The following is a 12,806-nucleotide window of genomic DNA, read 5'->3' as shown; positions in this document are numbered from 1 at the left end:
ATTGTAAACTGAAATACGTAATTTAAAATTTAATCAACATAATACAAATAAAATTTCACTATATATATATATAGTTATACGGATCTTAATAGTGAATAAGTTCAATGTGCAGTTTAATATTTATTATATTTAATTTAAAACAAAAAAATAAAAGGAAACAAGTAAGTAGTAATAAAATGACAAATATACGTAATTTGAGAGTAACTGATTGTGAGGCATTAACAAAAAATTAATATTTATGAAACTAAATTAAGTAAAACCATGAATATATCTATATACATAGTTATAACTGATATTCATGCATACAAACGTACAATCGAATTGTATGTATGTACACATCTACGAACCTCTCCGTCTTGAGCGCATTCGAATCAACTGTGGGCTCTATAGCTGATTCTAGCAACAGGAACTTGTATGTATACGAAGGATTTGATAATGTGTCTCTATAAATATACATATGTATTTCTTTCTAAAAAACTGTTCTACAACAAAAAATATTCAGCTCATAAAAACTCGTTTGTGCAAGTACAGACAAATATCCATATGCAATATTTTTAAACTATGTAATAATACTCTTTCACACAAATAGATATGTACATATTTGAAAATCGTAGACATTTTTTTTTTTTTATTAACAAAGTTTCTACATGCATTCGATTAATTGAATTCCTAATTTACTGTCAGAAGATATGGAACATTGGTGATTGTAAGCTAAGAACTCAGACCCAGTAAAAAATAGTAAAAGTGGCTTTTGGCTAGTTAATATTTAGATCTGTTCGAGGGATAAAAATAAGGCGCTGTTTGAAAAGATATACATACATACATGCGTAATTTATACAAACAAAATAATTACAATTAATAGCGAAGAAACCTCTTAAAAAGGATAAAACAATAAAGCTACGTGCGTACATTTTACATGTTTATTAAAAGATTTAAAAATAATTTACTATATACATATATACATACAAAATGCTGCAAAAACAAAAAACATAAAAACTGCTAATATTGAAAAAGTACATACAAAAGCAAATAGATGTATGTAATAAATATTACTATTAATACCATTACGACTACGAATACTATTTATATTTATCAATTACTGTATTATTAAAATAAACAAACTTGAATGGAAGTAAAAGTAAAACTAAATTAAAAATGTGGAAAGTTGAGTGGATAGTTTAATTTTGTGTAGCCATAAGTTGTAAATTATAAATACTATAAAGAAATACCACAAAATTAATTTAATTTAATTGCGAAGAATAAAATGCTACCAAGTAAAATGGTAAATATGTGAAATTAAAAAATACAGCGCTGTTGTTATTTTTTAAACATTTAAGGAAGAAGAAATAGTAGGGAAAGGATAACAAAGGAGTAAGTAACTCAATTTCAGATTCTTTCCAAATGGCAATTAGATAATCTCACCAACACGATGTCTAATGTCTGAGATTATATGATATTGAGCGAGTGAAATGGGGTATATGTAGTCGAGAGTGCAATGGGGTATAGTTGTTGTGCTGGGTATGCACTAACGTGAGCAACCCATGTGCGAGATGAGTGGAGCCTTCGGTCACGGCAGAAAAAGAGGGAGCTTCGGTGGGGCCACTCCGACATATTCATCTATATTGGAGCAAACGACTCGCTATATATACGAGTATTCGGTTAAGAAATCACCTCCCTCCCAGCAGTGGGTTGTGCGCTGTGCTTGGAATCCGCCACGTAAAAAACCCCTTCCAGTGAGTAATGAAAATAAATCCTCGGATGCGACTTCTTCTTTTGATGACGACCACTGCCAAGGTTCAAAAGATTACGATTTGAGGGCATGCACCTGGAATGTCCGGACCCTTAATGGGGAAGGTGCCTATGCCAGCTGGTTTATGTCCACGCAAGAACAAAAGCTAACATCACCGCCGTCCAATAAATGCGATGGACGGGGCAAGGCACGGAAAACGTGGAGCCACGTAAAGGAGCGCGAATTCGGTGTTGGATTTGTGGTGGGAGAGAGACTCCTTCGCCGAGTACTGGCATTCACCCCGGAGGACGACCGTCTAGCCACAATCCGCATCAAAGCGAGCTTCTTCAATATCTCGTTCATCTGCGCACATGCTCCGACAGAAGTGAAGGAGGACGCGTCCAAGGATCTCGTCTATGAGCGCTTGGAACGTACATATGAGCGCTGGCCCGATACGATATAAAAATCGTGCTTGGCGATTTCAATGCCAAGGCGGGCAAGGAAGGGATCTTTGGCGCCACTGTCGGAAAATTCAGCATCCAAGACGAAATGCGCGATAACGGACTGAGACCGATCGACTACGCCGGGCCCGAAGCATGGTAGTATGTAGTACTACGTTCCAGCATAAAAATATCCATCAAGCTACATGGCTGTCTCCAGATCGAAAAACGAGAAACCAAATCGACCATTTTGTGATAGACGAAAGTCACGCTTCAGCTGTTTTTGACGTACGCACACTCCGAGGGCCAAACATAGACTCGGACCACTATCTTGTTGCAGCTAAGATACGCATACGCCTCTGTGCAGCAAAAAATGTGCGCCCAACAAGGAAAATTTAACGTCGAAAAGCTGAAATCACAACAGACGGCCAACTTATTCGCCACTCGACTCTCACACCTGCTCGCTGAGAGCAATCTTCACCAAACCGACATATGCGAGCAGTGGAACCACATTTTCCACTCATTAAGTACCGCCGCAAAAGAAATAGTCCGATTTCAGCGAGCCTGAAAGAACAGCTGGTACCATGACGAGTGTAAAGAAGCTGCAGAGAAAAAAGATGCCGCCCATAGGGCCACGCTGCGATCGGGCGAAACGCGAGCCATGCGGGACCTTTATAGGGAAGAAGAAGAAAGCGAGACGTGTTTGCCGCAATAAGAAGAGAGAGCTCGAAATACGTGAGTGCGAAGAGCTTGAGATGCTGGCCGACAGGAAAAACGACCAAAAATTTAATCAGAGTGGTAGGCGACTAACGGAAGGTTTCAAGACCACGGCGAACTCCTGTAAGAACAACAATGGAGACCTAGGGACCGATGTCCGGAACGTTCTTAAAAAATTGAGTACTGAAAGTAGTGAATAAGATGAGCCCGAGCCTCCAGTCGATGACGATGGAGTCGATGTCTCACCGCCTGACTATGACGAGGTACGAATAGCGATTACGCGGCTGAAATACTACAAAGCTGGTGGAGCTGACGGCCTGCTATTCGAGCTATTCAAGTACGGTGGCGAGGAGATGATAAGGTGCATGCATAAACTCTTATGCAGAATATGGTCAGATGAGCGCAAGCCTGACGACTGGTATTTAAGTGTGCTCTGCCCAATCCACAAGCAGGCGACCCCGCCTTACGCGCCTACTACCGCGTTATCAGCCTTTTAAGCATTATTACAAGGTCTTATCGAGCGTATTGTGTGAAATACTGAAGTCCACCGTCAACAAACTGATTGGGTCTTATCAGTGTGGCTTTAGACCTGGAAAATCCACCATAGACTAGGTATTCACAATACGGCAAATCTTGCAAAAGACCCGCGAGAAAAGGATAGACACACACCATCTATTTGTCGATTTTAAAGTGGCTTTCGTCAGCACGAATAGAAGTTGTCTTTATGCCGCGATGTATGAATTTGGTATATCCTCGAAACGGCTGTGTAAAATTACTTTGAGCAATACCATCAGCTCCGTCAGAATTGGGAAAGACCTATCGGAGCCGTTTGATACAAAACGTGGTTTTAGATAAGGTAACTCCCTTTCGTGTGATTTCTTTAATCTGATATTGGAGAAAATAATAAGAGCCGCAGAACTGAGCCGCTCAGACACAATACTTTACAAGAGCGTACAATTGCTGGCGTAAGCCAACGACATCGACATTATCGGTTAAAACAAGGGCTGTTCTGCCTTACCGGGATTAAATAGAAAAGCAAAGCGAATGGGTCTGGCGGTGAACGAGGACAAAACGAAGTATCTCCAGTCATCACACAAACAGTCAGAGCAAACGCGTCTTGGCACACATGTCACTGTTGACAGTTACAAGTTTTAAAAAGAATACGACTTCGTTTATTTGGCAACCAGCATTAACACCAATAATAATGTCAGCCTTCAAATCCAACGGATAATAACTCTTGCCAACAAGTGGTACTTTGGACTGAGTAGCCAATTGAGAAGTAAGGTCCTCATCTCACTCACCATGCCTGTGCTAGTGTATGGCGCGGAAGCATTAACAATGAAAATATCTGATGAAGCGGCCCTTGGAGTTTTCGAGAGATAGATTCTGCGAAATATTTACGGACCTTAACGCGTTGGCAATGGCGAATACCGCAGACGATTTATCGATGAGCTGTATGGGCATTACAACGATATAGACTTAGTGCAGGGAATTAAAATTCAGCAGCTCCGCTGTCTTGGCCATGTCGTTCGAATGGACAGAAACGCTCCTGCTCTGAAAGTATTCAACACGGGCCGCGATGCTGGTAACAGAGGAAGAGGAGAGCCTCCTCTGAGTTGGAAAGACCGGGTGGAGAAGGACTTGGCTTCACTTGGCATTTCCGATTGGCGTCAGTTGGCGCAGAAGAGAAATGACTGGCGTGCTGTTTTTAAAGAAGAAGGAGATTTTTTTTATGATCTGCTTTTGAATTTTAAGAATTTAGTGATAATACAAAAAATAAATACATTTACAAGCAAGTGGCCCCTCTTCTCCGATAACACTGGAAGGGCAATTCTACTGATTATGGTTATGATCAGGGCATTAAAAAATTTGTTTTAATAAAGGTGTTTATGGTGCCAAAAAATTCCACTACAAACAACAATTTTTCATTATTTAATTGCTACTAAAAGTTTAATTTAGAAAAATTACGTTTTTTAATTCAATTCATTTTTAATGTCGATGTTGGTTTCCTTGGCCTGGGGATGAGACTTAAGTGGTGACATTGGCGCCCTTAGGGGCTTCTATATGAGTATGAACTAAGAGGGAGGCTCCGCATGAGAACCTGCGTAAGACACGAGCTTACACAGTTTCCTATGTGGAGATTACCGTACCGACTATTACTCCTACCCTCATCCCTCCTTATTTCTCCTATCCCAACAACCCACCGGTCGGCCGATGTGGTGTAGTGGTAAGCAGTGCGCGCTTTCACACACCAGCACCGGGGTTCAAGCCCTGGTCAAAGCAACACCAAAAAAATATAGAAAAAGGTTTTTCTTAACAGCGGTCGTCCCTCGGCAGACAATGGCAAACCTCCGAGTGTATTTCTGCCATGGAAAACAGCTTCTCATAAAAATACAATCGCCGTTCGGAGCCGGCGTAAAACTGTAGGTCCCTCCGCTTTGTGTGACAACATCAAGGCGCACGCCACAAGTCGGAGGAGAAGCTCGGCCAAACACTAACATATGTGTAAGCGCCAATCTATTATTATGTTTAACAACCCACCGACACCGTGCCCATTGGATGGTTTGCAGCCAGGGGGTTTACCAGACCGGCTGTATTATAACGGCGCCTTCCTGATACCGGGCCGACTCAGGGAGTAACGGTGGCCTTGCCGCGGCATGGGGCGCTGCCGTGGTGGACCGTTAATTTCCCCTTGCATTGCTTAGACCACCGCGCCCGCCTCGTCGGGCAGGTGGTCGTACGAATAAGATGAATACAAACCAAAACAAAAACAAAAACTAAAACTAAACTTCCAGCAGCGGCTAAGGCAACGAGTGGGGCCTGCACGGCCAGCTCCGTAGGGAAACCGGAGCTGGCTAGCGACAAAGCTTCGAGCAGCGGTGGGTCGAAGTCGATACCCATAGCTGTCTCTGTCCCGGGTGGGATTTCTGGCCCTGCAGAGACGAAATCGCCATGCGTTAAGGGCTTAAGCAGGGCCTTCACGGCCGGTGCCTCAGGGGGGGTCGAAGCCAGCTCCTTCTGGTACTAAAGGCGGCGGAATTCTGCCGGTAGTGGGTAGCGCCTGTGCGAAATCGCACGGAGCATCTGGGGGTACGGTGCGTGGCGGAATCGCCACGGCGATCAGTGTGCTGGTCAAATTAGTGATCAGCATGCCCGAACGCTCGAGTGGGCCAAAAAGGTGGTCGGCGATGCGGAGGCTGCGACATCCGCCCAGGGGAAGGTAGCCGATGGCGCGAATGCGCTGTCGACTATGAAGCGGCAGAGATCACGGGAGGGGGAAACCACGACCGTTAAAAAGCTTCGTACGGGGCCGGCTCCCACGTTTAGCAAAATCGCTAATCTTGCCGGCTCTGTGGAGTTAGGGGTCATGGACCGCAGCAGGGAGGACGGCGCCATCCCTCACGAAGAGTGGAAGTGTGTGGCGGCACCTAGGTGTAAGAGTGCCGGTTGGCACCATGGGCTGCATAAGCTCACGAGGTGCGCCGATGAGCGGTCGGCAGCCTTTCACAAGGAGGCAGTCTCCCTGGTGGGGGGAGGTTTGGAGGGGTGCCGATCTAGTGGCCGTGGACAAAGCGCATTTTCCGATGCGTCCACGGGCTCGGGTATGGCTCCCTACTGAGCTTACCTCCCCAGAGGAGATCAAAGGAATACTTCGGTACTGCAATCCATCGCTCCTGACGCATAACTGGAGGGTTATCTGGCTGGAGAGGACCGAGGAATCTTATCGGCAAGCGCTGATACTGCTTAATGCAGAGTCCCTCAGTGCTCTCGGCGATACAAAGGTGGTCATATACTATGGCTTCGAGAAGGTGGTTCTACGGATTCTACCGACCGAAGCCAAACCAGATGACCCTCTGCGTCCAGCAACTACGGAAGGAGGAAGAGAGGTCATTGACTCCGCCAGAATGGAGTTGAGAATCTCGGCTCAATCGGATGCTGAGAGTATTGGGGGCGGCTCCTCTGCCGGGGCGTCCGTCTTCAGTCTCGATAGGCTGTTCGGTAATTTCAGCAATGAGTATGTGGTTAAAATTAGGCTGGAACGAGAGGCTGGAGAACTCTGGCTCATATCCGCATACATACATGCCGCACGATGACGAGGTGGAGCCACCTCCAATGCTGCTGAGGAGCGCTCTAGTGGAAGCCAAGCGACGGAAAGCTGGCGTGATCTTGGGGTCCGATGCGAACTCGAGGCACTCAGTTTGGGGCAGCTCGGATACAAACTTGCGAGGTGAGTCACTTTTTGAGTTTATTCTAAGTGAAAACTTACATATCTGTAACAGGGGGAGTTCCCCTACATTTATAACTGCTGCCAGGGAGGAGGTTCTTGACCTCACACTGGTTTCATCTGAGACAGCACCTCTGATCTCTGATTAAAGGGTTCTGATCGAACACTCTTTTTCGGATCATAGGTATATTCAATTCTCTTTGGACGAAACGCGTCCACATAGCAAGCCCTTCAGGAACCTGAGGAGCACGAACTGGGATCTGTATAACAGGAACCTTCGCAGAGCGCTCCCTGATGCACCAGAACCAAATTCCGTGCAGTCGGTAGACTCCCTGGAGGAGCTTGTTGAAGTTTTCAGCTCTGCGTGCAGGGAAGCTTTTGAAAGCGCATGTCCGCTGAGATCTCAGAAAGGTAGAGGGAACCCCTTTGGTGGACTGTGGAGCTCTCTGAGTTAAAAGCGTCGAGCAGACGACTTTTCAATAGGGCCCGTAGGAGTAAGTTTTCTTCTGATTGGGAACTCTATAAGGTTGGACTAGGAGTCTACAAGTCCAAAATAAGAAAGGCAAAAAAGATTTCATGGAGGTCTTTCTGCGAAAACGTTGAAGGGTGTCATGAATCTTCGAGATTTAGGCGTATTCTCGCTAGGAGTCCTGCTCCGCTGGGTTACTTGTGGGATGAGGCAGGTCACTGGTCTATGAGTGGCGAGGAGTCGCTTAGGTTGCTCCTGGACACTCACTTTCCTTCCGATCCCTCCCCTGAGGAGATCTCCTAAGGGGAAGTGTGTGGAGACTGTGCTGCTGTTTCTGACCTCCTGGATGATTCGTTCGAACCCTTCAAATCCCCAGGACCTGATGGCATCATATCTGCGCAGCTGCAAAAGGCGGCGGCGGTGTCGTGCCGTTGGTTGGCATAATTTGTAGCTTCTTGTATTTTTAAACCAAACCACTAAAAAACGAACAAATGTTATTTTTTCAAGAAATAATATTTTTTGAAAAAAACTGCATAATTGTAAAGAAATTTGTATTATTTAGAAAGTACAAGTTATTATCTTTAATTCGATATTACATATTTTATCATGATGTACTTTTGGCTTTCAACAATTCAGTGCCCTGCAAAAGTGGGACTAGGTTAAACACAGGTACAGGACCACGAAACCTTGTAACCAACACTAGTAACCAAAATGGTCCAAATATATGGAGAAAACATGGTTACAATAACATTGCGATGTCATTGGACCTGACCACCTCTGGTCCAACGATGCATAACATGGGACCACCTAGACAACTACTCCTTTTGGACCATGGCACATTCGGCAATCGAATCATATTGCCGATGGGCCACGAAGAGATGGTGTTCAACACATATATCAGTTTTTACGTTTAAAGAGGTTCAGGTCAGCATAACAAGTCACTAGTATGAAGCCTGGTCCTTTTGCACATACATTAAAACCACGACCCAGTGGACCACCTGGTCCTCAAATTTTTGCAGGGTGATAATAAACAATACAAATAAACAAAGCAAATAAACCTCTTATATCTTCATTATTTTTTGCCTGCGCCAAATATTGGTATCGTAGTAATCAGCGTAAAAAGTTCTATCGGCATTTTTGGTTATTTTATAGCTAAACGGTGACTATTCTACACTTGTTCTAGAAAATTACATTTAGTATGACGAATTTTTGGTTTTACTACTAATATCACTAGAAACTGTAGAGTAAGCAACATTCTGCACAAGTAAAGGAGCCGATTTTATGTGTGGGAGCGAGAAGACTGTTTTATTACAAAACCTTTCTATTATTGAATAATGCTTTTTAACAATATTTTTTAAGTTTTGTACCACGATTTGTTTGTTAGGAAAAATGGAAAAAACAGGTCTAGGTAAACGGTAGAAGTTATAGTTGCTATTTCGGAGATCGCCACATCTCCTCAGCAGACTTCGGCAGGAATCGAACCCGCATCATCGATGTGCAAAGCCAGCAACGCTAACCAAAATTTTAATGTATGATGGTTTTTTAATTGGAAAAGTTATCCTACGAAAAGTTAAGGATAGTCGAGTAAACTCTTAAATCCTTACATAGAAGATTTTTGTTTTTAGCTCAAATCATTTGGTTATGACGACGGGATGAGAATTTGGAGAAAATTCATGGGGGAGGACTTTTGGTTTAAACTGTACACCGTGACTATAGGTATTTATATTTAGAAAATGGTTTTTTAAGGGCAAAAATAAAAAAATTAGCAGATCGGATTTTCAAATCCAATCGATATTTTTTAGCGTAATTTTAGCTAACCTTTTTTGGCTCCCGCTGACCGTGTGCAAGAAGTTTTAGAAAATCCACACTCCGGTTTTTTTATTGCATAACTGTCATAAAAGCTACATACATATACGGAAAATTTATATTAGTTTATCATTTTATTCGGAATTAAAAACTTAAATATTAGTTCCTACATTCGACTGTTCATATACATAGGAGGCTACCCTGAACTGCTTTTATTCCATCTTTATGGATATTGTGCGCTCTTATTATAGATTCCAAAATGTCGGTGCGTACTTAGTGTCGGTCAATACTTAGAAGTACCGACTCAGCACATCACTACAAATGGATTTTATGAGAAGCCTCTTCAAGGCAGAAATACACTCGGAGGTTTACTATTGCCTACAAAGTGGCGACTGCTGTTAGAATAAACGTTTTCTAAATTAGCTGTTGCTCGGACCAGGCATAGAGTTGCGATATCGACAGAAAAAACATCAATATTTTCGATGACGATATACCAGATTAAAAAAATCGACCCGAAACATCGTTGTTTTCGATATTTTGAAAGAAATCTAGAAAATACTAGATAAATATAAGGTGTGTTCCAGCGATTTTTTTACTAAAACTTGTAGAACTGTCAAAAAGCAAAATATCTCTCGCAAGAAAAACTGCTGGAACGCAAAAAACATTTTTTATGCAAGTGTATACAGAATTATTTATTGAGACAGGCGCCAAAATTCTTGCACACGAAGTAGTATTTATATCATAAAATATTTCATTATTTTGGTGCGATCGGCTTCTATTCTATTTTCGTCTTGAAATAAACGTCCCGATATAATTATTATGAGCAGACGTATATCATATTCGTATTGAAATAAACGTCCCGAGAGACGAAAAAAAAATGAAAATCCCATATAATTATTATGAGATGACGAAAATAATTTACATTTTAAAATAATCGTCCCGTGGGACGAAAACAAATTTTCCATTGTTCAGTAATAATTATAGAGCAATATTTTATTTTATTTCTTATAATCGTTGTCAGGGTGTGTTGCGAATATTCGCATTCGCATTCGCAACCACGGAACTTCCGCATTCATTTTAACATTCGCATTCGCAAAAATCAATGCGGATATTTTGCGAATGCGAATATTGAAGGGACCGAAAATTACAGTTTTTTTTTCACGAGTTAAACTTGGCCAAATATTTTTTATTCCGAAACAAAAGTACTTTCCGGATAATAAACAAATCGCTTATCCAAATTAAACAAGTTTGTTATCAAATGAAAAAGAACTTAAATGGCTTTAAAACTGAAATGTCTAAACGAGGAAAGCCACATATTGAAAACTATTTCAATAAAAAATGTGAATTAATAACCATAGAACAAACCTTGGGTCAGGTATATATTTATATGAATTTCTTTAGTATTACATTTAAAAAAAAAATTTTAAATCCAGGTGGTAATCTTCGCCCGTTTTTTCTGTTTAAAAGGTATTTCAGTCCTCTTTCATATGATACCAAATTTATTTAATTTGGATAAGCGGTTTGTTTATTGTCCGAAATAACGTTTATTTCGGAATAAAAAATATTATGCTAAATTTAACTCGTAAAAAAATAAGTGTTATTTTCGATCCCTAGAATCAGGGTTCGGATTTGCCTCATTTTAGCCCCTCGCTCGCTCGTTACTTTGCTCTGAGCTAACGCAACTCACGAGCAACACTCGAGGCTGTTTGCAAACGAGCACTAGTAAAGTACGAGCGCACGCGCTGAGCAGCCAGCGAGCGCGTAAGCAAACGAGGGCAGCGCAAGAGTAGAGCGGCAAGCAAACGAGGGCCCCATTAGCTCTGCCCTCGCGAGGGCGTCGTTGCGAGCGAGGCACTCATTTGCAGCAGCAGACGAGCGAGGCGAGTGAACGAGCGAGGCAAGCCGATTAGACAGGCAAACGCGTTGTTTGGTCGGCAAAAATGTGTGGGATAAAAATTGCAGCAACTAAGAATTTCGAGTAAAGGATTGTATGCACGCATGCAGATATGTATATACATACATATGTATATACACATATGTATGTATATTTATGTATATATTCTCATGCACAGAAGAATAGATTCGTGCTATTTTGACCAGTTTTATCTACTAGGTAGGCAAATATGTGCATACATATCTATGTAGGTATAATGTTTTTAATGTTCAATAATTTCTTATAAAATTTCAACTTATACACTTAGGTCTCTTTTTATGCGGTTCTTTTTTATGCGGATTTGAATTTATGCGGTTTTTGAAACACTTTTTTCGCTGTAGCGATTTTGCTTTTTTGAGAGCTTTTATTACTTTTTTTCAATATGTAAGGGTTAATGCTTCTGATAAATAATTTGTCTTTGTATTCTTACATACAAGTAATTACTAAGTAATTTGACTAAGTAACTATGTTACATATGTATAAATGAGAATATAATATTTATAAAAATCATTATTTTGCCTTTCATTTCATAAATGAGTAGGACATCAGCATTTTCAAATGAATATTCCTGGTTTAGCCCCCATACATATGTATTGTTACGATTATCCTCGAAGCCTTGAGGGATTTCCCAAATATACTCGGACTCGTATCGCTGGATTGTTAAATAAATGCTCACGATGACCAAATTGTAGTACAATTAACTTTATTGTACAACAAACAATTTACAATACTCGCTAATACAGTAAAAACACTCTACAATACTTGTTAAAGCAATAACAACGCTTAACTAAACTTGTTAACAGAATTAAACTTATAGCTTGCTTATTCGCAACTCACTTCTCTGCTCACTTTACTTGTAGCTTGCTGTCTTGTAACTAACTCACTTCGCTGTGGCGGCGCCCTTATATACCTGCGCTCGTACTTATGGCAACTCTAGAACGTTCTGAAGTTAATCGCTCATTCTCTTACTCTCGCTGTTCGCAGTGTTCATCCAACTCGACGTTTCCCTTTGTGGAACATTCTACGTCATTCCTCGAACATTCTGCCTATTTCTCGTTGTTCGCTTCGCGTTGCCGCAGTATTCGTCACAGTATGTATGTAGGATAATACAAACTACTATTTGATAATTAAGGCTGGTCCCCATAGAACTTTCGCGTTGACTTTGTAGTTGGCGTTGGTTTGACAGAACGCTAGTTAAAAGTATGCGTTCTACAATGAAGCTTGGCAGAGACTACTTTGGCCACTAAATTAGCATATTATTTTGGATATGTGGACGGCTGCTTTGAAACTCGACGCCAACGCAACGCCAAAGTTGTATGCGAACCGGTCTCTATTCTTTGTTTACGCAAATTTTCCCATGTCTACACGGTCAAAAATTTGGGTTTAATTTTTAAACCGCGCTGGGACTACTGCCTTTTTTAAACTTTTATAGTCTACTTGTTAAACCAGTCAATCGTTTTACGCAATTTTTAATATATTCTGGTTTA

The sequence above is a fragment of the Rhagoletis pomonella genome, unplaced genomic scaffold, assembly GCF_013731165.1.
Source record: "Rhagoletis pomonella isolate Grant_MI unplaced genomic scaffold, Rhpom_1.0 Rhpom_scaffold_00004, whole genome shotgun sequence".
In the NCBI taxonomy this organism is placed as follows: Eukaryota; Metazoa; Arthropoda; class Insecta; order Diptera; family Tephritidae; genus Rhagoletis; species Rhagoletis pomonella.
This window is presented reverse-complemented; position numbering follows the sequence as displayed.